Source organism: Hypanus sabinus, chromosome 3 (assembly GCF_030144855.1).
Source record: "Hypanus sabinus isolate sHypSab1 chromosome 3, sHypSab1.hap1, whole genome shotgun sequence".
Taxonomy (NCBI): Eukaryota; Metazoa; Chordata; class Chondrichthyes; order Myliobatiformes; family Dasyatidae; genus Hypanus; species Hypanus sabinus.
The window spans coordinates 104617056-104642656 of record NC_082708.1 but is presented as its reverse complement, the minus strand read 5'-3'; positions in this window follow the sequence as shown (position 1 = coordinate 104642656).

Below are 25601 nucleotides of genomic sequence, written 5' to 3'. Positions count from 1 at the left end.
GTGAGAGGGAGAGGGAGACCATCACGCTCAGACACCCTCCTCTGGTAGCGGCGAGTGAGAGGGAGAGGGAGATTATCTCTCACAGACACCCTCCTCTGGTATCAGCGAGTGAGAGGGAGAGGGAGACCATCTCGCACAGACACCCTCCTCTGGAAGCGGCGAGTGAGAGGGAGAGGGAGATCATCTCACACAGACACCCTCCTCTGGTATCAGCGAGTGAGAGGGAGATCATCTCGCACAGACACCCTCCTCTGGTATCAGCGATTGAGAGGGAGAGGGAGATCATCTCGCACAGACACACTCCTCTGGTATCAGCGATTGAGAGGGAGAGGGAGATCATCTCGCAGAGACACCCTCCTCTGGTAGAGCGAGTGAGAGGGAGAAGGAGACCATCTCGCACAGACACCCTCCTCTGGTAGCGGCGAGTGAGAGGGAGAGGGAGACCATCTCGCACAGTCACCCTCCTGTGGTATCAACGAGAGAGAGGGAGAGGGAGACCATCTCGCACAAACACCCTTATCTGGTAGCGGCGAGTGGGAGGGAGAGGGAGACCATCTCACACAGACACCCTCCTCTGGTATCAGCGAGTGAGAGGGAGAGGGAGACCATCTCACACAGACACCCTCCTCTGGTAGCGGCGAGTGAGAGGGAGAGGGAGATCATCTCACACAGACACCCTCCGCTGGTAGCAGCGAGTGAGAGGGAGAGGGAGATCATCTCACAGAGACACCCTCCTCTGGTAGTGGCGAGTGAGAGGGAGAGGGAGATCATCTCGCACAGACACCATGTTCTGGTATCGGCGAGTAAGAGGGAGAGGGAGACTATCTCGCACAGACACCCTCCTCTGGTATCAGCGAGTGAGATCGAGAGGGAGATCATCTCACACAGACACCCTCCTCTGGTAGAGGCGAGTGAGAGGGAGAGGTAGACCATCTCGTACAGACACCCTCCTCTGGTATCAGCGAGTGAGAGGGAGAGGGAGACCATCTCGCACAGACACCCTCCTCTGGTAGTGGCGAGTGAGAGGGAGAGTGAGATCATCTCACACAGACACCCTCCTCTGGTATCAGCGAGTGAGAGAGAGAGGGAGACCATCTCGCACAGACACCCTCCTCTGGTATCAGCGAGTGAGAGGGAGAGATCATCTCACACAGACACCCTCCTCTGGTATCTGCGAGTGGGAGGGAGAGGGAGGCCATCTCGCACAGACACCCTCCTCTGGTAGCGGCGAGTGAGAGGGAGAGGGAGATAATCTCGCACAGACACCCTCCTCTGGTAGCGGCGAGTGAGAGGGAGAGGGAGACCATCTCGCACAGACACCCTCCTCTGGTAGCGGCGAGTGAGAGGGAGAGGGGGACCATCTCACACAGACACCCTCCTCTGGTAGCGGCGAGTGTGAGGGAGAGGGAGACCATCTTGCACAAACACCCTCCTCTGGTATCAGCGAGTGAGAGGGAGAGGGAGATCATCTCACATAGACACCCTCCTCTGGTAGCGGCGAGTGAGAGGGAGAGGGAGACCAGCTCGCACAGACTCCCTCCTCTGGTAGCGGCGAACAAGAGGGAGAGGGAGATCAACTCGCACAGACACCCTCCTCTGGTATCAGCGAGTGAGAGGGAGAGGGTGATCATCTCGCGCAGCAACCCTACACTGGTATCAGCGAGTGAGATGGAGAGGGAGACCATCTCGCGCAGACACCCTCCTCAGGTAGTGGCGAGTGAGAGGGAGAGGGAGATCATCTCACACAGACACCCTCCTCTGGTATCAGCGAGTGAGAGGGAGAGGGAGACCATCACGCTCAGACACCCTCCTCTGGTAGCGGCGAGTGAGAGGGAGAGGGAGATTATCTCTCACAGACACCCTCCTCTGGTATCAGCGAGTGAGAGGGAGAGGGAGACCATCTCGCACAGATACCCTCCTCTGGAAGCGGCGAGTGAGAGGGAGAGGGAGATCATCTCACACAGACACCCTCCTCTGGTATCAGCGAGTGAGAGGGAGATCATCTCGCACAGACTCCCTCCTCTGGTATCAGCGATTGAGAGGGAGAGGGAGATCATCTCGCACAGACACACTCCTCTGGTATCAGCGATTGAGAGGGAGAGGGAGATCATCTCGCAGAGACACCCTCCTCTGGTAGAGCGAGTGAGAGGGAGAAGGAGACCATCTCGCACAGACAACCTCCTCTGGTAGCGGCGAGTGAGAGGGAGAGGGAGACCATCTCGGACAGTCACCCTCCTCTGGTATCAACGAGAGAGAGGGAGAGGGAGACCATCTCGCACAAACACCCTTATCTGGTAGCGGCGAGTGGGAGGGAGAGGGAGACCATCTCGCACAGACACCCTCCTCTGGAAGCGGCGAGTGAGAAGGAGAGGGAGACCATCTCGCACAGACACCCTCCTCTGGTATCAGCGAGTGAGAGGGAGAGGGAGACCATCTCGCACAGACACCGTCCTCTGGTATCAGCGAATGAGAGGGAGAGGGAGTCCATCTTGCACAAACACCCTCCGCTGGTATCAGCGAGTGAGAGGGAGAGGGGGACCATCTGGCACAGACACCCTTCTCTGGTAGCGGAGAGTGAGAGGGAGAGGGAGACCATCTCACACAGACACCCTCCTCTGGTAGCGGCGAGTGAGAGGGAGAGGGAGACCATCTCGCACAGACACCCCCCTCTGGTAGCGGAGAGTGAGAGGGAGAGGGAGATCATCTCACACAGACACCCTCCGCTGGTAGCAGCGAGTGAGAGGGAGAGGGAGATCATCTCACACAGACACCCTCCTCTGGTAGTGGCGAGTGAGAGGGAGAGGGAGATCATCTCACACAGACACCCCCCTCTGGTAGCGGCGAGTGAGAGGGAGAGGGAGATCATCTCACAAAGACACCCCCCTCTGGTAGCGGCGAGTGAGAGGGAGAGGGAGACCATCTCGCACAGACACCCCCCTCTGGTAGCGGCGAGTGAGAGGGAGAGGGAGATCATCTCACACAGACACCCTCCTCTGGAAGCGGCGAGTGAGAGGGAGAGGGAGACCATCTCACACAGACACCCTCCTCTGGTAGAGGCGAGTGAGAGGGAGAGGGAGATCATCTCGCAGAGACACCCTGCTCTGGTCGAGCGAGTGAGAGGGAGAGGGAGACCATCTCACACAGACACCCTCCTCTGGTATCAGCGAGTGAGAGTGAGAGGGGGACCATCTCACACAGACACCCTCCTCTGGTAGCGGCGAGTGTGAGGGAGAGGGAGACCATCTTGCACAAACACCCTCCTCTGGTATCAGCGAGTGAGAGGGAGAGGGAGATCATCTCACAAAGACACACTCCGCTGGTAGCTGTGGGTGAGAGGGAGAGAGAGACCATCTCGCACAGACACTCTCCTCTGGTAGCAGCGAGTGAGAGGGAGAGGGAGATCATCTCACACAGACACCCTCCTCTGGTATCAGCGAGTGAGAGGGAGATCATCTCGCACAGACTCCCTCCTCTGGTATCAGCGATTGAGAGGGAGAGGGAGATCATCTCGCACAGACACACTCCTCTGGTATCAGCGATTGAGAGGGAGAGGGAGATCATCTCGCAGAGACACCCTCCTCTGGTAGAGCGAGTGAGAGGGAGAAGGAGACCATCTCGCACAGACAACCTCCTCTGGTAGCGGCGAGTGAGAGGGAGAGGGAGACCATCTCGGACAGTCACCCTCCTCTGGTATCAACGAGAGAGAGGGAGAGGGAGACCATCTCGCACAAACACCCTTATCTGGTAGCGGCGAGTGGGAGGGAGAGGGAGACCATCTCGCACAGACACCCTCCTCTGGAAGCGGCGAGTGAGAAGGAGAGGGAGACCATCTCGCACAGACACCCTCCTCTGGTATCAGCGAGTGAGAGGGAGAGGGAGACCATCTCGCACAGACACCGTCCTCTGGTATCAGCGAATGAGAGGGAGAGGGAGTCCATCTTGCACAAACACCCTCCGCTGGTATCAGCGAGTGAGAGGGAGAGGGGGACCATCTGGCACAGACACCCTTCTCTGGTAGCGGAGAGTGAGAGGGAGAGGGAGACCATCTCACACAGACACCCTCCTCTGGTAGCGGCGAGTGAGAGGGAGAGGGAGACCATCTCGCACAGACACCCCCCTCTGGTAGCGGAGAGTGAGAGGGAGAGGGAGATCATCTCACACAGACACCCTCCGCTGGTAGCAGCGAGTGAGAGGGAGAGGGAGATCATCTCACACAGACACCCTCCTCTGGTAGTGGCGAGTGAGAGGGAGAGGGAGATCATCTCACACAGACACCCCCCTCTGGTAGCGGCGAGTGAGAGGGAGAGGGAGATCATCTCACACAGACACCCCCCTCTGGTAGCGGCGAGTGAGAGGGAGAGGGAGACCATCTCGCACAGACACCCCCCTCTGGTAGCGGCGAGTGAGAGGGAGAGGGAGATCATCTCACACAGACACCCTCCTCTGGAAGCGGCGAGTGAGAGGGAGAGGGAGACCATCTCACACAGACACCCTCCTCTGGTAGAGGCGAGTGAGAGGGAGAGGGAGATCATCTCGCAGAGACACCCTGCTCTGGTCGAGCGAGTGAGAGGGAGAGGGAGACCATCTCACACAGACACCCTCCTCTGGTATCAGCGAGTGAGAGTGAGAGGGGGACCATCTCACACAGACACCCTCCTCTGGTAGCGGCGAGTGTGAGGGAGAGGGAGACCATCTTGCACAAACACCCTCCTCTGGTATCAGCGAGTGAGAGGGAGAGGGAGATCATCTCACAAAGACACACTCCGCTGGTAGCTGTGGGTGAGAGGGAGAGAGAGACCATCTCGCACAGACACTCTCCTCTGGTAGCAGCGAGTGAGAGGGAGAGGGAGATCATCTAACACAGACACCCTCCTCTGGTATCAGCGATTGAGAGGGAGAGGGAGACCATCTCGCACAGACACCCTCCTCTGGTAGCGGTGACTGAGAGCGAGAGGGAGACCATCTCGCACAGACACCCTCCTCTGGAAGCGGCGAGTGAGAGGGAGAGGGAGATCACCTCACACAGACACCCTCCTCTGGTATCAGTGAGTGAGAGGGAGAGGGAGACCATCTCACACAGACACCCTCCTCTGGTATCAGCGAGTGAGAGGGAGAGGGAGACCATCTCGCAGAGACACACTCCTCTGGTAGTGGCGAGTGAGAGGGAGAGGGAGATCATCTCGCACAGACACCCTCCTCTGGTAGCGGCGAGTGAGAGGGAGAGGGGGACCATCTCGCACAGACACCCTCCTCTGGAAGCGGCGAGTGAGAAGGAGAGGGAGACCATCTCGCACAGACACCCTCCTCTGGTATCAGCGAGTGAGAGGGAGAGGGAGTCCATCTCGCACAGACACCGTCCTCTGGTATCAGCGAATGAGAGGGAGAGGGAGTCCATCTTGCACAAACACCCTCCTCTGGTATCAGCGAGTGAGAGGGAGAGGGAGACCATCTGGCACAGACACCCTTCTCTGGTAGCGGAGAGTGAGAGGGAGAGGGAGACCATCTCACACAGACACCCTCGTCTGGTATCAGCGAGTGAGAGGGAGAGGGAGACCATCTTGCACAAACACCCTCCTCTGGTATCAGCGAGTGAGAGGGAGAGGGAGACCATCTCACACAGACACCCTCCTCTGGGAGCGGCGAGTGAGAGGGAGAGGGAGAACATCTCGCACAGACACGTCCTCTGGTAGCGGCGAGTGAGTGGGAGAGGGAGGCCATCTCGCACAGACACCCTCCTCAGGTAGCGGCGAGTGAGAGGGAGAGGGAGATAATCTCGCACAGACACCCTCCTCTGGTAGCGGCGAGTGAGAGGGAGAGGGAGACCATCTCGCACAGACACCCTCCTCTGGTAGCGGCGAGTGAGAGGGAGAGGGGGACCATCTCACACAGACACCCTCCTCTGGTAGCGGCGAGTGTGAGGGAGAGGGAGACCATCTTGCACAAACACCCTCCTCTGGTATCAGCGAGTGAGAGGGAGAGGGAGATCATCTCACATAGACACCCTCCTCTGGTAGCGGCGAGTGAGAGGGAGAGGGAGACCAGCTCGCACAGACTCCCTCCTCTGGTAGCGGCGAACAAGAGGGAGAGGGAGATCAACTCGCACAGACACCCTCCTCTGGTATCAGCGAGTGAGAGGGAGAGGGTGATCATCTCGCGCAGCAACCCTACACTGGTATCAGCGAGTGAGATGGAGAGGGAGACCATCTCGCGCAGACACCCTCCTCAGGTAGCGGCGAGTGAGAGGGAGAGGGAGATTATCTCTCACAGACACCCTCCTCTGGTATCAGCGAGTGAGAGGGAGAGGGAGACCATCTCGCACAGACACCCTCCTCTGGAAGCGGCGAGTGAGAGGGAGAGGGAGATCATCTCACACAGACACCCTCCTCTGGTATCAGCGAGTGAGAGGGAGATCATCTCGCACAGACACCCTCCTCTGGTATCAGCGATTGAGAGGGAGAGGGAGATCATCTCGCACAGACACACTCCTCTGGTATCAGCGATTGAGAGGGAGAGGGAGATCATCTCGCAGAGACACCCTCCTCTGGTAGAGCGAGTGAGAGGGAGAAGGAGACCATCTCGCACAGACACCCTCCTCTGGTAGCGGCGAGTGTGAGGGAGAGGGAGACCATCTCGCACAGTCACCCTCCTCTGGTATCAACGAGAGAGAGGGAGAGGGAGACCATCTCGCACAAACACCCTTATCTGGTAGCGGTGAGTGGGAGGGAGAGGGAGACCATCTCACACAGACACCCTCCTCTGGTATCAGCGAGTGAGAGGGAGAGGGAGACCATCTCACACAGACACCCTCCTCTGGTAGCGGGGAGTGAGAGGGAGAGGGAGATCATCTCACACAGACACCCTCCGCTGGTAGCAGCGAGTGAGAGGGAGAGGGAGATCATCTCACACAGACACCCTCCTCTGGTAGTGGCGAGTGAGAGGGAGAGGGAGATCATCTCGCACAGACACCTTGTTCTGGTATCGGCGAGTAAGAGGGAGAGGGAGACTATCTCGCACAGACACCCTCCTCTGGTATCAGCGAGTGAGATCGAGAGGGAGATCATCTCACACAGACACCCTCCTCTGGAAGCGGCGAGTGAGAAGGAGAGGGAGACCATCTCGCACTGACACCCTCCTCTGGTAGTGGCGAGTCAGAGGGAGAGGGAGACCATCTCGCACAGACACCCTCCTCTGGTAGTGGCGAGTGAGAAGGAGAGGGAGACCATCTCGCACAGACACCCTCCTCTGGTAGTGGCGAGTGAGAAGGAGAGGGAGACCATCTCGCACAGACACCCTCCTCTGGTACCAGCGAGTGAGACGGAGAGGGAGACCATCTCGCACAGACACCCTCCTCTGGTATCAGCGATTGAGAGGGAGAGGCAGTCCATCTCACACAGACACCCTCCTCTGGTATCGGCGAGTGAGAGGGAGAGGGAGACCATCTCGCACAGACACCCTCCTCTGGTATCAGCGATTGAGAGGGAGAGGCAGTCCATCTCACACAGACACCCTCCTCTGGTATCGGCGAGTGAGAGGGAGAGGGAGACCATCTCACACAGACACCCTCCTCTGGTAGAGGCGAGTGAGAGGGAGAGGGAGATCATCTCGCAGAGACACCCTCCTCTGGTAGAGCGAGTGAGAGGGAGAGGGAGACCATCTCGCAGAGACACCCTCCTCTGGTAGAGCGACTGAGAGGGAGAGGGAGACCATCTCGCACAAACACCCTCCTCTGGTATCAGCGAGTGAGAGGGAGAGGGAGATCATCTCACAAAGACACACTCCGCTGGTAGCTGTGGGTGAGAGGGAGAGAGAGACCATCTCGCACAGACACCCTCCTCTGGTAGCAGCGAGTGAGAGGGAGAGGTAGATTATCTCACACAGACACCCTCCTCTGGTATCAGCGAGTGAGAGGGAGAGGGAGACCATCTCACAAAGACACACTCCGCTGGTAGCTGTGGGTGAGAGGGAGAGAGAGACCATCTCGCACAGACACCCTCCTCTGGTAGCAGCGAGTGAGAGGGAGAGGTAGATTATCTCACACAGACACCCTCCTCTGGTATCAGCGAGTGAGAGGGAGAGGGAGACCATCTCGCACAGACACCCTCCTCTGGTAGCGGTGACTGAGAGCGAGAGGGAGACCATCTCACACAGACACCCTCCTCTGGTATCAGAGAGTGAGAGGGAGAGGGAGACCATCTCGCAGAGACACACTCCTCTGGTAGTGGCGAGTGAGAGGGAGAGGGAGATCATCTCGCACAGACACCCTCCTCTGGAAGCGGCGAGTGAGAAGGAGAGGGAGACCATCTCGCACAGACACCCTCCTCTGGAAGCGGCGAGTGAGAAGGAGAGGGAGACCATCTCGCACAGACACCCTCCTCTGGTATCAGCGAGTGAGAGGGAGAGGGAGACCATCTCGCACAGACACCGTCCTCTGGTATCAGCGAATGAGAGGGAGAGGGAGTCCATCTTGCACAAACACCCTCCGCTGGTATCAGCGAGTGAGAGGGAGAGGGAGACCATCTGGCACAGACACCCTTCTCTGGTAGCGGAGAGTGAGAGGGAGAGGGAGACCATCTCACACAGACACCCTCCTCTGGTAGCGGCGAGTGAGAGGGAGAGGGAGACCATCTCGCACAGACACCCCGCTCTGGTAGCGGAGAGTGAGAGGGAGAGGGAGACCATCTCACACAGACACCCTCCTCTGGTAGCGGCGAGTGAGAGGGAGAGGGAGATCATCTCACACAGACACCCTCCTCTGGTATCAGCAAGTGAGAGGGAGAGGGAGATCATCTCACACAGACACCCTCCTCTGGTATCAGCGAGTGAGAGGGAGAGGGTGATCATCTCGCGCAGCAACCCTACACTGGTATCAGCGAGTGAGATGGAGAGGGAGAACATCTCGGGCAGACACCCTCCTCAGGTAGCGGCGAGTGAGTGGGAGAGGGAGATCATCTCACACAGACACCCTACTCTGGTATCGGCAAGTGAGGGTGAGAGGGAGACCATCTCGCACAGACACCCTCCTCTGGTATCAGCGAGTGAGAGGGAGAGGGAGACCATCTCGCACAGACACCCTCCTCTGGTATCAGCGATTGAGAGGGAGAGGGAGATCATCTCGCACAGACACCCTCCTCTGGTATCAGCGATTGAGAGGGAGAGGGAGATCATCTCGCAGAGATACCCTCCTCTGGTAGAGCGAGTGAGAGGGAGAAGGAGACCATCTCGCACAGACACCCTCCTCTGGTAGCGGCGAGTGAGAGGGAGAGGGAGACCATCTCACACAGACACCCTCCTCTGGTAGCGGCGAGTGTGAGGGAGAGGGAGACCATCTTGCACAAACACCCTCCTCTGGTATCAGCGAGTGAGAGGGAGAGGGAGATCATCTCACATAGACACCCTCCTCTGGTAGCGGCGAGTGAGAGGGAGAGGGAGACCAGCTCGCACAGACTCCCTCCTCTGGTAGCGGCGAACAAGAGGGAGAGGGAGACCATCTCGCACAGACACCCTCCTCTGGTAGTGGCGAGTGAGAAGGAGAGGGAGACCATCTCGCACAGACACCCTCCTCTGGTAGTGGCGAGTGAGAAGGAGAGGGAGACCATCTCGCACAGACACCGTCCTCTGGTATCAGCGAGTGAGAGGGAGAGGGAGACCATCTCGCAGAGACACCCTCCTCTGGTAGAGCGAGTGAGAGGGAGAGGGAGACCATCTCGCACAGACACCCTCCTCTGGTAGTGGCGAGTGAGAAGGAGAGGGAGACCATCTCGCACAGACACCCTCCTCTGGTAGCGGCGAGTGAGAGGGAGAGGGAGACCATCTCACACAGACACCCTCCTCTGGTATCAGCGAGTGAGAGGGAGAGGGAGACCATCTCGCACAGACACCCTCCTCTGGTAGCTGCGAGTGAGAGGGAGAGGGAGATAATCTCACACAGACACCCTCCTCTGGTATCAGCGAGTGAGAGGGAGATCATCTCGCACAGACACCCTCCTCTGGTATCAGCGATTGAGAGGGAGAGGGAGATCATCTCGCAGAGACACCCTCCTCTGGTATCAGCGAGTGAGAGGGAGATCATTTCACACAGACACCCTCCTCTGGTATCAGCGAGTGAGAGGGAGATCATCTCACACAGACACCCTCCTCTGGTATCAGCGAGTGAGAGGGAGATCATCTCGCACAGACACCCTCCTCTGGTATCAGCAATTGAGAGGGAGAGGGAGATCATCTCGCAGAGACACCCTCCTCTGGTAGAGCGAGTGAGAGGGAGAGGGAGACCAACTCGCACAGACACACTCCTCTGGTAGCGGCGAGTGTGAGGGAGAGGGAGACCATCTCGCACAGACACCCTCCTCTGGTAGCGGCGAGTGAGAGGGAGAGGGAGACCATCTTGCACAAACACCCTCCTCTGGTATCAGCGAGTGAGAGGGAGAGGGAGATCATCTCACACAGACACACTCCGCTGGTAGCTGTGGGTGAGAGGGAGAGAGAGACCATCTCACACAGACATCGTACTCTGGTATCAGCGAGTGAGAGGGAGAGGGTGATCATCTCGCGCAGCAACCCTTCAGTGGTATCAGCGAGCGAGATGGAGAGGGAGACCATCTCGCGCAGACACCCTCCTCAGGTAGTGGCGAGTGAGAAGGAGAGGGAGACCATCTTGCACAGACACCCTCCTCTGGTATCAGCGAGTGAGAGGGAGAGGGAGACCATCTCGCAGAGACACCCTCCTCTGGTAGAGCGAGTGAGAGGGAGAGGGAGACCAACTCGCACAGACACCCTCCTCTGGTAGCGGCGAGTGTGAGGGAGAGGGAGACCATCTCGCACAGACACCCTCCTCTGGTAGCGGCGAGTGAGAGGGAGAGGGAGACCATCTTGCACAAACACACTCCTCTGGTATCAGCGAGTGAGAGGGAGAGGGAGATCATCTCACACAGACACCCTCCTCTGGTATCAGCAAGTGAGAGGGAGAGGGAGATCATCTCACACAGACACCCTCCTCTGGTATCAGCGAGTGAGAGGGAGAGGGTGATCATCTCGCGCAACAATACTACACTGGTATCAGCGAGTGAGATGGAGAGGGAGATCATCTCGCGCAGACACCCTCCTCAGGTAGCGGCGAGTGAGTGGGAGAGGGAGACCATCTCACACAGACACCCTACTCTGGTATCGGCAAGTGAGGGGGAGAGGGAGATCATCTCGCACAGACACCCTCCTCTGGTAGCGGCGAGTGAGTCGGAGAGGGAGATCATCTCACACAGACACCCTCCTCTGGTATCGGCAAGTGAGGGGGAGAGGGAGATCATCTCACACAGACACCCTCCTCTGGTATCAGCAAGTCAGAGGGAGAGGGAGACCATCTCGCACAGACACCCTCCTCTGGTATCAGCGAGTGAGAGGGAGAGGGAGACCATCTCGCACAGACACCCTCCTCTGGTATCAGCGATTGAGAGGGAGAGGGAGATCATCTCGCACAGACACCCTCCTCTGGTATCAGCGATTGAGAGGGAGAGGGAGATCATCTCGCAGAGATACCCTCCTCTGGTAGAGCGAGTGAGAGGGAGAAGGAGACCATCTCGCACAGACACCCTCCTCAGGTAGCGGCGAGTGAGAGGGAGAGGGAGTCCATCTCACACAGACACCCTCCTCTGGTATCAGCGAGTGAGAGGGAGAGGGAGACCATCTCGCACAGACACCCTCCTCTGGTAGCTGCGAGTGAGAGGGAGAGGGAGATCATCTCACACAGACACCCTCCTCTGGTATCAGCGAGTGAGAGGGAGATCATCTCGCACAGGCACCCTCCTCTGGTATCAGCGATTGAGAGGGAGAGGGAGATCATCTCGCAGAGACACCCTCCTCTGGTATCAGCGAGTGAGAGGGAGATCATCTCACACAGACACCCTCCTCTGGTATCAGCGAGTGAGAGGGAGATCATCTCACACAGACACCCTCCTCTGGTATCAGCGAGTGAGAGGGAGATCATCTCGCACAGACACCCTCCTCTGGTATCAGCGATTGAGAGGGAGAGGGAGATCATCTCGCAGAGACACCCTCCTCTGGTAGAGCGAGTGAGAGGGAGAGGGAGACCAACTCGCACAGACACCCTCCTCTGGTAGCGGCGAGTGTGAGGGAGAGGGAGACCATCTCGCACAGACACCCTCCTCTGGTAGCGGCGAGTGAGAGGGAGAGGGAGACCATCTTGCACAAACACCCTCCTCTGGTATCAGCGAGTGAGAGGGAGAGGGAGACCATCTCGCGCAGACACCCTCCTCAGGTAGCGGCGAGTGAGAGGGAGAGGGAGATCATCTCACACAGACACCCTCCTCTGGTAGCGGCGAGTGAGAGGGAGAGGGAGATCATCTCACACAGACACCCTCCTCTGGTATCGGCAAGTGAGGGGGAGAGGGAGATCATCTCGCACAGGCACCCTCCTCTGGTAGCGGCGAGAGAGAGGGAGAGGGAAACCATCTCGCACAGACACCCTCCTCTGGTATCAGCAAGTCAGAGGGAGAGGGAGACCATCTCGCACAGACACTCTCCTCAGGTATCAGCGAGTGAGAGGGAGAGGGAGACCATCTCGCACAGACACCCTCCTCTGGTATCAGCGAGTGAGAGGGAGAGGGGGACCATCTCGCACAGACACCCTCCTCTGGTAGTGGCGAGTGAGAGGGAGAGGGAGATCATCTCACACAGACACCCTCCTCTGGTATCAGCGAGTGAGAGAGAGAGGGAGACCATCTCGCACAGACACCCTCCTCTGGTATCAGCGAGTGAGAGGGAGAGATCATCTCACACAGACACCATCCTCTGGTCAGCGAGTGAGAGGGAGAGGGAGACCATCTCACACAGACACCCTCCTCTGGTATCAGCGAGTGAGAGGGAGAGGGAGACCATCTCACACAGACACCCTCCTCTGGTATCAGCGAGTGAGAGGGCGAGGGAGACCATCTCACATAGACACCCTCCTCTGGTAGCGGCGAGTGAGAGGGAGAGGGAGACCATCTCGCACAGACACCTTCCTCTGGTAGCAGCGAGTGAGAGGGAGAGGGAGATCATCTCGCACAGACACCCTCCTCTGGTATCAGCGAGTGAGAGGGAGAGGGAGATCATCTCACACAGACACCCTCCTCTGGTAGCAGCGAGTGAGAGGAAGAGGGACACCATCTCACACAGACACCCTCCTCTGGTAGCGGCGAGTGAGAGGGAGAGGGAGACCATCTCGCACAGTCACCCTCCTCTGGTATCAATGAGAGAGAGGGAGAGGGAGACCATCTCGCACAGACACCCTTATCTGGTAGCGGCGAGTGGGAGGGAGAGGGAGACCATCTCACACAGACACCCTCCTCTGGTATCAGCGAGTGAGAGGAAGAGGGAGACCATCTCACACAGACACCCTCCTCTGGTATCAGCGAGTGAGAGGGAGAGGGAGATCATCTCGCACAGACACCCTCCTCTGGTATCAGCGATTGAGAGGGAGAGGGAGATCATCTCGCAGAGACACCCTCCTCTGGAAGAGCGAGTGAGAGGGAGAAGGAGACCATCTCGCACAGACACCCTCCTCTGGTATCAGCGATTGAGAGGGAGAGGGAGATCATCTCGCAGAGACACCCTCCTCTGGTAGAGCGAGTGAGAGGGAGAGGGAGACCATCTTGCACAAACACCCTACACTGGTATCAGCGAGTGAGATGGAGAGGGAGACCATCTCGCACAGACACCCTTATCTGGTAGCGGCGAGTGTGAGTGAGAGGGAGACCATCTCGCACAGACACCCTCCTCTGGTTGCGGCGAGTGAGAGGGAGAGGGAGACCATCTCGCACAGACACCCTCCTCTGGTATCAACGAGAGAGAGGGAGAGGGAAACCATCTCACACAGACACACTCCTCTGGTATCAGCGAGTGAGAGGGAGAGGGAGATCATCTCGCACAGACACCCTCCTCTGGTATCAGCGATTGAGAGGGAGAGGGAGATCATCTCGCAGAGACACCCTCCTCTGGAAGAGCGAGTGAGAGGGAGAAGGAGACCATCTCGCACAGACACCCTCCTCTGGTATCAGCGATTGAGAGGGAGTGGGAGATCATCTCGCAGAGACACCCTCCTCTGGTAGAGCGAGTGAGAGGGAGAGGGAGACCATCTTGCACAAACACCCTCCTCTGGTATCAGCGAGTGAGAGGGAGAGGGAGACCATCTCACACAGACACCCTCCTCTGGTAGCGGCGAGTGAGAGGGAGAGGGAGATCATCTCACACAGACACCCTCCGCTGGTAGCAGCGAGTGAGAGGGAGAGGGAGATCATCTCACACAGACACCCTCCTCTGGTAGTGGCGAGTGAGAGGGAGAAGGAGATCATCTCGCACAGACACCCTGTTCTGGTATCGGCGAGTAAGAGGGAGAGGGAGACCATCTCGCACAGACACCCTCCTCTGGTAGTGGCGAGTGAGAAGGAGAGGGAGACCATCTCGCACAGACACCCTCCTCTGGTAGTGGCGAGTGAGAAGGAGAGGGAGACCATCTCGCACAGACACACTCCTCTGGTATCAGCGAGTGAGAGGGAGAGGGAGACCATCTCGCACAGACACCCTCCTCTGGTATCAGCGATTGAGAGGGAGAGGCAGTCCATCTCACACAGACACCCTCCTCTGGTATCGGCGAGTGAGAGGGAGAGGGAGACCATCTCGCACCGACACCCTCCTCTGGTATCAGCGATTGAGAGGGAGAGGCAGTCCATCTCACACAGACACCCTCCTCTGGTATCGGCGAGTGAGAGGGAGAGGGAGACCATCTCACACAGACACCCTCCTCTGGTAGAGGCGAGTGAGAGGGAGAGGGAGATCATCTCGCAGAGACACCCTCCTCTGGTAGAGCGAGTGAGAGGGAGAGGGAGACCATCTCACACAGACACCCTCCTCTGGTAGAGCGAGTGAGAGGGAGAGGGAGACCATCTCACACAGACACCCTCCTCTGGTAGCGGCGAGTGTGAGGGAGAGGGAGACCATCTCGCACAAACACCCTCCTCTGGTATCAGCGAGTGAGAGGGAGAGGGAGATCATCTCACAAAGACACACTCCGCTGGTAGCTGTGGGTGAGAGGGAGAGAGAGACCATCTCGCACAGACACCCTCCTCTGGTAGCAGCGAGTGAGAGGGAGAGGTAGATTATCTCACACAGACACCCTCCTCTGGTATCAGCGAGTGAGAGGGAGAGGGAGACCATCTCGCACAGACACCCTCCTCTGGTAGCGGTGACTGAGAGCGAGAGGGAGACCATCTCACACAGACACCCTCCTCTGGTATCAGCGAGTGAGAGGGAGAGGGAGACCATCTCGCAGAGACACACTCCTCTGGTAGTGGCGAGTGAGAGGGAGAGGGAGATCATCTCGCACAGACACCCTCCTCTGGAAGCGGCGAGTGAGAAGGAGAGGGAGACCATCTCGCACAGACACCCTCCTCTGGAAGCGGCGAGTGAGAAGGAGAGGGAGACCATCTCGCACAGACACCCTCCTCTGGAAGCGGCGAGTGAGAGGGAGAGGGAGACCATCTCGCACAGACACCCTCCTCTGGTATCAGCGAGTGAGAGGGAGAGGGAGACCATCTGGCACAGACACCCTTCTCTGGTAGCGGAGAGTGAGAGGGAGAGGGAGACCATCTCACACAGACACCCTCCTCTGGTAGCGGCGAGTGTGAGGGAGAGGGAGACCATCTCGCACAGACACCCTCCTCTGGTAGCGGCGAGTGAGAGGGAGAGGGAGACCATCTCGCACAGACACCCTCCTCTGGTATCAACGAGAGAGAGGGAGAGGGAGACCATCTCGCACAAACACCCTTATCTGGTAGCGGCGAGTGTGAGGGAGAGGGAGACCATCTCGCACAGACACCCTCCTCTGGTAGCGGCGAGTGAGAGGGAGAGGGAGACCATCTCGCACAGACACCCTCCTCTGGTATCAACGAGAGAGAGGGAGAGGGAGACCATCTCGCACAAACACCCTTATCTGGTAGCGGCGAGTGGGAGGGAGAGGGAGACCATCTCACACAGACACCCTCCTCTGGTATCAGCGAGTGAGAGGGAGAGGGAGCCCATCTCACACAGACACCCTACTCTGGTAGCGGCGAGTGAGAGGGAGAGGGAGATCATCTCACACAAACACCCTTATCTGGTAGCGGCGAGTGGGAGGGAGAGGGAGACCATCTCACACAGACACCCTCCTCTGGTATCAGCGAGTGAGAGGGAGAGGGAGATCATCTCACACAGACACCCACCGCTGGTAGCAGCGAGTGAGAGGGAGAGGGAGATCATCTCACACAGACACCCTCCTCTGGTAGTGGCGAGTGAGAGGGAGAGGGAGATCATCTCGCACAGACACCCTGTTCTGGTATTGGCGAGTAAGAGGGAGAGGGAGACCATCTCGCACAGACACCCTCCTCTGGTAGTGGCGAGTGAGAAGGAGAGGGAGACCATCTCGCACAGACACCCTCCTCTGGTAGTGGCGAGTGAGAAGGAGAGGGAGACCATCTCGCACAGACACCCTCCTCTGGTATCAGCGAGTGAGAGGGAGAGGGAGACCATCTCGCACAGACACCCTCCTCTGGTATCAGCGATTGAGAGGGAGAGGCAGTCCATCTCACACAGACACCCTCCTCTGATAGCGGCGAGTGTGAGGGAGAGGGAGACCATCTCGCACAAACACCCTCCTCTGGTATCAGCGAGTGAGAGGGAGAGGGAGATCATCTCACAAAGACACACTCCGCTGGTAGCTGTGGGTGAGAGGGAGAGAGAGACCATCTCGCACAGACACCCTCCTCTGGTAGCAGCGAGTGAGAGGGAGAGGGAGACCATCTCGCACAGACACCCTCCTCTGGTAGCGGTGACTGAGAGCGAGAGGGAGACCATCTCACACAGACACCCTCCTCTGGTATCAGCGAGTGAGTGGGAGAGGGAGACCATCTCGCAGAGACACACTCCTCTGGTAGTGGCGAGTGAGAGGGAGAGGGAGATCATCTGGCACAGACACCCTACTCTGGAAGAGGCGAGTGAGAAGGAGAGGGAGACCATCTCGCACAGACACCCTCCTCTGGAAGCGGCGAGCGAGAAGGAGAGGGAGACCATCTTGCACAGACACCCTCCTCTGGTAGCGGCGAGTGAGAGGGAGAGGGAGATCATCTCACACAGACACCCTCCGCTGGTATCAGCGAGTGAGAGGGAGAGGGAGATCATCTCACACAGACACCCACCGCTGGTAGCAGCGAGTGAGAGGGAGAGGGAGATCATCTCACACAGACACCCTCCTCTGGTAGTGGCGAGTGAGAGGGAGAGGGAGATCATCTCGCACAGACACCCTGTTCTGGTATTGGCGAGTAAGAGGGAGAGGGAGACCATCTCGCACAGACACCCTCCTCTGGTAGTGGCGAGTGAGAAGGAGAGGGAGACCATCTCGCACAGACACCCTCCTCTGGTAGTGGCGAGTGAGAAGGAGAGGGAGACCATCTCGCACAGACACCCTCCTCTGGTATCAGCGAGTGAGAGGGAGAGGGAGACCATCTCGCACAGACACCCTCCTCTGGTATCAGCGATTGAGAGGGAGAGGCAGTCCATCTCACACAGACACCCTCCTCTGATAGCGGCGAGTGTGAGGGAGAGGGAGACCATCTCGCACAAACACCCTCCTCTGGTATCAGCGAGTGAGAGGGAGAGGGAGATCATCTCACAAAGACACACTCCGCTGGTAGCTGTGGGTGAGAGGGAGAGAGAGACCATCTCGCACAGACACCCTCCTCTGGTAGCAGCGAGTGAGAGGGAGAGGTAGATTATCTCACACAGACACCCTCCTCTGGTATCAGCGAGTGAGAGGGAGAGGGAGACCATCTCGCACAGACACCCTCCTCTGGTAGCGGTGACTGAGAGCGAGAGGGAGACCATCTCACACAGACACCCTCCTCTGGTATCAGCGAGTGAGTGGGAGAGGGAGACCATCTCGCAGAGACACACTCCTCTGGTAGTGGCGAGTGAGAGGGAGAGGGAGATCATCTCGCACAGACACCCTACTCTGGAAGAGGCGAGTGAGAAGGAGAGGGAGACCATCTCGCACAGACACCCTCCTCTGGAAGCGGCGAGCGAGAAGGAGAGGGAGACCATCTTGCACAGACACCCTCCTCTGGTAGCGGCGAGTGAGAGGGAGAGGGAGATCATCTCACACAGACACCCTCCTCTGGTATCAGCGAGTGAGAGGGAGAGGGAGATCATCTCACACAGACACCCTCCACTGGTAGCGGCGAGTGAGAGGGAGAGGGAAACCATCTTGCACAGACACCCTCCTCTGGTAGCGGCGAGTGAGAGGGAGAGGGAGACCATCTCGCACAGACACCCTCCGCTGGTAGCAGCGAGTGAGAGGGAGAGGGAGATCATCTCGCACAGACACCCTCCTCTGGTATCAGCGAGTGAGAGGGAGAGGGAGATTATCTCTCACAGACACCCTCCTCTGGTATCAGCGAGTGAGAGGGAGAGCGAGATTATCTCTCACAGACACCCTCCTCTGGTATCAGCGAGTGAGAGGGAGAGGGAGATCATCTCACATAGACACCCTCCTCTGGTAGCGGCGAGTGAGAGGGAGAGGGAGACCATCTCGCACAGACACCCTCCTCTGGTATCAGCGAGTGAGAGGGAGAGGGAGATCATCTCACACAGACACCCTCGTCTGGTATCAGCGAGTGAGAGGGAGAGGGAGATCATCTCACACAGACACCCTCCTCTGGTATCAGCGAGTGAGAGGGAGAGGGAGATCATCTCACATAGACACCCTCCTCTGGTAGCGGCGAGTGAGAGGGAGAGGGAGACCATCTCGCACAGACACCCTCCTCTGGTAGCGGCGAGTGAGAGGGAGAGGGAGACCATCTCACACAGACAACCTCCTCTGGTAGCAGCCAGTGAGAGGGAGAGGGAGATCATCTCACACTGACACCCCCCTCTGGTATCAGCGAGTGAGAGGGAGAGGGTGATCATCTCACATAGACACCCTCCTCTGGTAGCGGCGAGTGAGAGGGAGAGGGAGACCATCTCGCACAGACACCCTCCTCTGGTAGCGGCGAGTGAGAGGGAGAGGGAGATCATCTCACACAGACAACCTCCTCTGGTATCAGCGAGTGAGAGCGAGAGGGAGACCATCTAACACAGACACCCTCCTCTGGTAGCAGCGAGTGAGAGGGAGAGGGAGACCATCTCACACAGACACCCTCCTCTGGTATCAGCGAGTGAGAGGGAGAAGGAGATCATCTCACACAGACACCCTCCTCTGGTATCAGCGAGTGAGAGGGAGAGGGAGATCATCTCACATAGACACCCTCCTCTGGTAGCGGCGAGTGAGAGGGAGAGGGAGACCATCTCGCACAGACACCCTCCTCTGGTATCAGCGAGTGAGAGGGAGAGGGAGACCATCTGGGACAGACACCCTTCTCTGGTAGCGGAGAGTGAGAGGGAGAGGGAGACCATCTCACACAGACAACCTCGTCTGGTATCAGCGAGTGAGAGGGAGAGGGAGACCATCTTGCACAAACACCCTCCTCTGGTATCAGCGAGTGAGAGGGAGAGGGAGACCATCTCGCACAGAAACCCTTCTCTGGTATCAGCGAGTGAGTGGGAGAGGGAGACCATCTCGCAGAGACACACTCCTCTGGTAGTGGCGAGTGAGAGGGAGAGGGAGATCATCTCGCACAGACACCCTACTCTGGAAGCGGCGAGTGAGAAGGAGAGGGAGACCATCTCGCACAGACACCCTCCTCTGGAAGCGGCGAGTGAGAAGGAGAGGGAGACCATCTTGCACAGACACCCTCCTCTGGTAGCGGCGAGTGAGAGGGAGAGGGAGATCATCTCACACAGACACACTCCTCTGGTATCAGCGAGTAAGAGGGAGAGGGAGATCATCTCACACAGACACCCTCCACTGGTAGCGGCGAGTGAGAGGGAGAGGGAAACCATCTTGCACAGACACCCTCCTCTGGTAGCGGCGAGTGAGAGGGAGAGGGAGACCATCTCGCACAGACACCCTCCGCTGGTAGCAGCGAGTGAGAGGGAGAGGGAGATCATCTCGCACAGACACCCTCCTCTGGTATCAGCGAGTGAGAGGGAGAGGGAGATTATCTCTCACAGACACCCTCCTCTGGTATCAGCGAGTGAGAGGGAGAGCGAGATTATCTCTCACAGACACCCTCCTCTGGTATCAGCGAGTGAGAGGGAGAGGGAGATCATCTCACATAGACACCCTCCTCTGGTAGCGGCGAGTGAGAGGGAGAGGGAGACCATCTCGCACAGACACCCTCCTCTGGTATCAGCGAGTGAGAGGGAGAGGGAGATCATCTCACACAGACACCCTCGTCTGGTATCAGCGAGTGAGAGGGAGAGGGAGATCATCTCACACAGACACCCTCCTCTGGTATCAGCGAGTGAGAGGGAGAGGGAGATCATCTCACATAGACACCCTCCTCTGGTAGCGGCGAGTGAGAGGGAGAGGGAGACCATCTCGCACAGACACCCTCCTCTGGTAGCGGCGAGTGAGAGGGAGAGGGAGACCATCTCACACAGACAACCTCCTCTGGTAGCAGCCAGTGAGAGGGAGAGGGAGATCATCTCACACTGACACCCCCCTCTGGTATCAGCGAGTGAGAGGGAGAGGGTGATCATCTCACATAGACACCCTCCTCTGGTTGCGGCGAGTGAGAGGGAGAGGGAGACCATCTCGCACAGACACCCTCCTCTGGTAGCGGCGAGTGAGAGGGAGAGGGAGATCATCTCACACAGACAACCTCCTCTGGTATCAGCGAGTGAGAGGGAGAGGGAGACCATCTAACACAGACACCCTCCTCTGGTAGCAGCGAGTGAGAGGGAGAGGGAGACCATCTCACACAGACACCCTCCTCTGGTATCAGCGAGTGAGAGGGAGAAGGAGATCATCTCACACAGACACCCTCCTCTGGTATCAGCGAGTGAGAGGGAGAGGGAGATCATCTCACATAGACACCCTCCTCTGGTAGCGGCGAGTGAGAGGGAGAGGGAGACCATCTCGCACAGACACCCTCCTCTGGTATCAGCGAGTGAGAGGGAGAGGGAGACCATCTGGGACAGACACCCTTCTCTGGTAGCGGAGAGTGAGAGGGAGAGGGAGACCATCTCACACAGACAACCTCGTCTGGTATCAGCGAGTGAGAGGGAGAGGGAGACCATCTTGCACAAACACCCTCCTCTGGTATCAGCGAGTGAGAGGGAGAGGGAGACCATCTCGCACAGAAACCCTTCTCTGGTAGCGGCGAGTGAGAGGGAGAGGGAGACCATCTCGCACAAACACCCTCCTCTGGTATCAGCGAGAGAGAGGGAGAGGGAGACCATCTCACACAGACACCCTCCTCTGGTATCAGCGAGTGAGAGGGAGAGGGAGACAATCTCGCACAGACACCCTCCGCTGGCAGCAGCGAGTGAGAGGGAGAGGGAGATAATCTCACACAGACACCCTCCTCTGGTATCAGCGAGTGAGAGGGAGAGGGAGACCATCTTGCACAGACACCCTCCTCTGGTAGCGGCGAGTGAGAGGGAGAGGGAGACCATCTTGCACAGACACCCTCCTCTGGTAGCGGCGAGTGAGAGGGAGAGGGAGATCATCTCACACAGACACCCTCCTCTGGTATCAGCGAGTGAGAGGGAGAGGGAGATCATCTCACACAGACACCCTCCACTGGTAGCGGCGAGTGAGAGGGAGAGGGAAACCATCTTGCACAGACACCCTCCTCTGGTAGCGGCGAGTGAGAGGGAGAGGGAGACCATCTCGCACAGACACCCTCCGCTGGTAGCAGCGAGTGAGAGGGAGAGGGAGATCATCTCGCACAGACACCCTCCTCTGGTATCAGCGAGTGAGAGGGAGAGGGAGATTATCTCTCACAGACACCCTCCTCTGGTATCAGCGAGTGAGAGGGAGAGCGGGATTATCTCTCACAGACACCCTCCTCTGGTATCAGCGAGTGAGAGGGAGAGGGAGATCATCTCACATAGACACCCTCCTCTGGTAGCGGCGAGTGAGAGGGAGAGGGAGACCATCTCGCACAGACACCCTCCTCTGGTATCAGCGAGTGAGAGGGAGAGGGAGATCATCTCACACAGACACCCTCGTCTGGTATCAGCGAGTGAGAGGGAGAGGGAGATCATCTCACACAGACACCCTCCTCTGGTATCAGCGAGTGAGAGGGAGAGGGAGATCATCTCACATAGACACCCTCCTCTGGTAGCGGCGAGTGAGAGGGAGAGGGAGACCATCTCGCACAGACACCCTCCTCTGGTAGCGGCGAGTGAGAGGGAGAGGGAGACCATCTCACACAGACAACCTCCTCTGGTAGCAGCGAGTGAGAGGGAGAGGGAGACCATCTCGCACAGGCACCCTCCTCTGGTATCAGCGAGTGAGAGGGAGAGGGAGATCATCTCACACAGACACCCTCCTCTGGTATCAGCGAGTGAGAGGGAGAGGGAGATCATCTCACACTGACACCCCCCTCTGGTATCAGCGAGTGAGAGGGAGAGGGAGATCATCTCACATAGACACCCTCCTCTGGTAGCGGCGAGGGAGAGGGAGACCATCTCGCACAGACACCCTCCTCTGGTAGCGGCGAGTGAGAGGGAGAGGGAGATCATCTCACACAGACAACCTCCTCTGGTATCAGCGAGTGAGAGGGAGAGGGAGACCATCTAACACAGACACCCTCCTCTGGTAGCAGCGAGTGAGAGGGAGAGGGAGACCATCTCACACAGACACCCTCCTCTGGTATCAGCGAGTGAGAGGGAGAGGGAGATCATCTCACACTGACACCCCCCTCTGGTATCAGCGAGTGAGAGGGAGAGGGAGATCATCTCACATAGACACCCTCCTCTTGTAGCGGCGAGTGAGAGGGAGAGGGAGACCATCTCGCACAGACACCCTCCTCTGGTATCAGCGAGTGAGAGGGAGAGGGAGATCATCTCACACTGACACCCCCCTCTGGTATCAGCGAGTGAGAGGGAGAGGGAGATCATCTCACATAGACACCCTCCTCTTGTAGCGGCGAGTGAGAGGGAGAGGGAGACCATCTCGCACAGACACCCTCCTCTGGTAGCGGCGAGTGAGAGGGAGAGGGAGATCATCTCACACAGACAACCTCCTCTGGTATCAGCGAGTGAGAGGGAGAGGGAGACCATCTCACACAGACACCCTCCTCTGGTAGCAGCGAGTGAGAGGGAGAGGGAGACCATCTCACACAGACACCCTCCTCTGGTATCAGCGAGTGAGAGGGAGAGGGAGACCATCTCGCACAGACACCCTCCTCTGGAAGCGGCGAGTGAGAACGAGAGGGAGACCATCTCGCACAGACACCCTCCTCTGTTATCAGCGAGTGAGAGGGAGAGGGAGTAAATCTTGCACAAACACTCTCCTCTGGTATCAGCGAGTGAGAGGGAGAGGGAGACCATCTGGCACAGACACCCTTCTCTGGTAGCTGAGAGTGAGAGGGAGAGGGAGACCATCTCACACAGACAACCTCGTCTGGTATCAGCGAGTGAGAGGGAGAGGGAGACCATCTTGCACAAACACCCTCCTCTGGTATCAGCGAGTGAGAGGGAGAGGGAGACCATCTCGCACAGAAACCCTTCTCTGGTAGCGGCGAGTGAGAGGGAGAGGGAGACCATCTCGCACAAACACCCTCCTCTGGTATCAGCGAGAGAGAGGGAGAGGGAGACCATCTCACACAGACACCCTCCTCTGGTATCAGCGAGTGAGAGGGAGAGGGAGACCATCTCACACAGACACCCTCCTCTGGTATCGGCGAGTGAGAGGGAGAGGGAGATCATCTCGCACAGACACCCTCCTCTGGTATCAGCGATTGAGAGGGAGAGGGAGACCATCTTGCACAGACACCCTCTTCTGGTATCAGCGATTGAGAGGGAGAGGGAGATCATCTCGCAGAGACACCCTCCTCTGGTAGAGCGAGCGAGAGGGAGAAGGAGACCATCTTGCACAGACACCCTCCTCTGGTATCAGCGATTGAGAGGGAGAGGGAGATCATCTCGCAGAGACACCCTCCTCTGGTAGAGCGAGTGAGAGGGAGAAGGAGACCATCTCGCACAGACACCCTCCTCTGGTATCAGCGATTGAGAGGGAGAGGGAGATCATCTCGCAGAGACACCCTCCTCTGGTAGAGCGAGTGAGAGGGAGAGGGATACCAACTTGCACAGACACCCTCCTCTGGTAGCGGCGAGTGTGAGGGAGAGGGAGACCATCTCGCACAGACACCCTCCTCTGGTATCGGCGAGTGAGAGGGAGAGGGAGATCATCTCGCACAGACACCCTCCTCTGGTATCAGCGATTGAGAGGGAGAGGGAGACCATCTTGCACAGACACCCTCTTCTGGTATCGGCGATTGAGAGGGAGAGGGAGATCATCTCGCAGAGACACCCTCCTCTGGTAGAGCGAGCGAGAGGGAGAAGGAGACCATCTTGCACAGACACCCTCCTCTGGTATCAGCGATTGAGAGGGAGAGGGAGATCATCTCGCAGAGACACCCTCCTCTGGTAGAGCGAGTGAGAGGGAGAAGGAGAACATCTCGCACAGACACCCTCCTCTGGTATCAGCGATTGAGAGGGAGAGGGAGACCATCTCGCACAGACACCCTCCTCTGGTAGCGGCGAGTGAGAGGGAGAGGGAGACCATCTTGCACAAACACCCTCCTCTGGTTTCAGCGAGTGAGAGGGAGAGGGAGATCACCTCAAACAGACACACTCCGCTGGCAGCTGTGGGTGAGAGGGAGAGGGAGACAATCTCGCACAGACACGTCCTCTGGTAGCGGCGAGTGAGAGGGAGAGGGAGGCCATCTCGCACAGACACCCTCCTCTGGTATCAGCGAGTGAGAGGGAGAGGGAGACCATCTCGCACAGACACCCTCCTCTGGTATCAGCGATTGAGAGGGAGAGGGAGATCATCTCGCAGAGACACCCTCCTCTGGTAGAGCGAGTGAGAGGGAGAGGGATACCAACTTGCACAGACACCCTCCTCTGGTAGCGGCGAGTGTGAGGGAGAGGGAGACCATCTCGCACAGACACCCTCCTCTGGTATCGGCGAGTGAGAGGGAGAGGGAGATCATCTCGCACAGACACCCTCCTCTGGTATCAGCGATTGAGAGGGAGAGGGAGACCATCTTGCACAGACACCCTCTTCTGGTATCGGCGATTGAGAGGGAGAGGGAGATCATCTCGCAGAGACACCCTCCTCTGGTAGAGCGAGCGAGAGGGAGAAGGAGACCATCTTGCACAGACACCCTCCTCTGGTATCAGCGATTGAGAGGGAGAGGGAGATCATCTCGCAGAGACACCCTCCTCTGGTAGAGCGAGTGAGAGGGAGAAGGAGACCATCTCGCACAGACACCCTCCTCTGGTATCAGCGATTGAGAGGGAGAGGGAGACCATCTCGCACAGACACCCTCCTCTGGTAGCGGCGAGTGAGAGGGAGAGGGAGACCATCTTGCACAAACACCCTCCTCTGGTTTCAGCGAGTGAGAGGGAGAGGGAGATCACCTCAAACAGACACACTCCGCTGGCAGCTGTGGGTGAGAGGGAGAGGG